The sequence below is a fragment of the Rousettus aegyptiacus genome, unplaced genomic scaffold (assembly GCF_014176215.1).
Source record: "Rousettus aegyptiacus isolate mRouAeg1 unplaced genomic scaffold, mRouAeg1.p scaffold_m13_p_7, whole genome shotgun sequence".
Classification (NCBI taxonomy): Eukaryota; Metazoa; Chordata; class Mammalia; order Chiroptera; family Pteropodidae; genus Rousettus; species Rousettus aegyptiacus.
Window position 1 is genome coordinate 28,728,523 of NW_023416310.1, and position 2,115 is coordinate 28,730,637.

At 42.4% G+C, this 2,115-nt stretch overlaps 1 pseudogene; it reads right to left on the reverse strand.

The window, feature by feature from the left end:
* Window positions 1-1,385: 1,385 nt before the first annotated feature.
* LOC118605708 lies at window positions 1,386-1,503 on the reverse strand (annotated as a pseudogene).
* Window positions 1,504-2,115: the final 612 nt, after the last annotated feature.

Genomic DNA, 2,115 nt, shown 5'->3' on the forward strand with positions numbered 1-2,115 from the left:
AATGCTCCATAAAGCCTCGTTCTTCTCCCCCTACTGTCATCCTTCGGCCATGGAGACACAGGGAAGGTCAGGGTGAGGCTGAGAGAAACACCCCTGCATATGTCCAGACCAGTAGAGGCCCTGGGTGTGAAGGTGCCATAGGCCATCTGTCTTGTCCTTTTGCTCTTTTCCTAGATGAGAACTTTCTGGACCACCTCACCAGGCTTTCAGGCCCATCTTCTGGGTCTGTGGCAGCCACTTACTAACCACCACTTGGACCCTGCACTGACCCTACTGCCCACTCCCAGGCTCCATCCAACTTCTTGTTGTCCCTCACCAGCTTTGGCCTTCCTGGACCTCTGCAATTACCCAGAGAACAACCAAGAGAATTTCCAAGGTGCTCCTTCTGACAAGGTATGTGAGCTTGGGAGCATGAAGCAGCCAGAGACAAGTTCCCTAAAGGCTACAGAGTGATGGGCGCTGGGGGAGATGCTTGGCAGATGCTGGAGTGAGGGTTAGAGAGGGGGCGAGGAAGAGTAGCATGTGCAAAGAAGATGTGATCCCTGCTCTCAGAGAATTTCTAACCTACTTTGGGAGATCAAATACCAAATACCCATGAGGCTCCAGCAGCTGGTGGCCGGGGGCAATGTGTGAGGTGAGAGGAATGTTGGGGTTGGGGAAGCAGATGGCAAATTTCTACATAATACTTCATTCCCTTGAGAGAAAAGGCAGCTAACCTTCCTCCCCAGGACTTAGAACGAGTGTCCTGAACTTTGTTTCCCTATACAGAGGGTCTGAGGTAGAACCTCAGCCCCTAACCTCTACCCCTACTTCTCTATTGCTGCTCCTGCAGAACTGTTCATCCTCAAGGAAGAAACTGCACATAGGTAAAGGATTAAAATAGTTTCTATATTGCAGAAATAGGGCAGGTAATTGAACCAGTCCCACCAAGAAAAGGGCCTTGGGCAGGGCTTAGGACCCAAAGATGGATACCCAGGTTTTGTTCTTTTGACTACTTCAGTAGCTGTGCAATTCTGAGCAAATACTTTTTCAGCTCTTCTGTCAACAAGAGAGTTGTATTCCCTGATTGATTGATTGATGATTGATTGATTCATAATACTTTTATTGTGGTAAAATATACGTAGTATAAAATTTACCATTTTTAAGTGTACAGTTCAGTGATATTGAACACTTTTACATTGTTGTGCAACCATCACAACTATCCACCTCCAGAATTTTTCATCATCCCAAACTGAACCGCTGTAGTTAGTTAGTTAGTTAGTTAGTTAGTTAGTTAGTTAGTTTTATTTTATTTTATTTTTTAGGTGAGGCAATCCTTGGTTGACCTCACAGATTGCAAGGAATCTTGCAATTTACAATCCCTTATTTTATTTATTTATTTTTTACTCCTAAAGCACCTGGTCTTTCTAGGTAGTCTTCAGTCCAGTACTAACCAGGCCCAACCGTGCTTAGCTTCCAAGATCAGATGGGATTGGGCTTGTTCAGGGTGGCATGGCCGTAGACTGAAACTCTGTAGTCATTTAAACTGAACAGCAATTTTTTTACTCTCCTTTCTCAACTCCCTGATAACCAACATTATACTCTGTCTCTATAAGTTTGACTACTCCAGATACATCTTATAAGTAGGATCATACAACGTTTGTCTTTTTATGTCTAACTGATTTCACTTAGCATAATGTTTTCAAAGTTCATCTATGTTGTAGCATGTTCTGAATTTCATTGCTTTGTGGCTGAATAATATTTAATTGTATGGAAATACCAAATTTTGTTGATCCAGTTATCCATTAACAGACATTTGTATTGTTTCCGCTTTTGAGTTATTGTGAATAATGCTATTGTGAACACAGGTGTGCAACTCCTCTTCCAGTCCCTGCTTTCAATTATTTTGTATATATATCCGGAAAAGGAATGGCTGAATCAGATGGTAATTCTATGTTTTTTGTTTTTTTGAGTAGCCAGCATACTGTTTTCCAAAGTGGCTTCTCCATTGCTGCTTCCCACCAGTAATGCACAAAGGTTCCAATTTCTTCATATTCTTACCAACACTTGTTCTCTGATGGTAGCCATCTCAATGGATGTGAAGTGATATCTCTTTGTGACTTTGATTTGCATTTC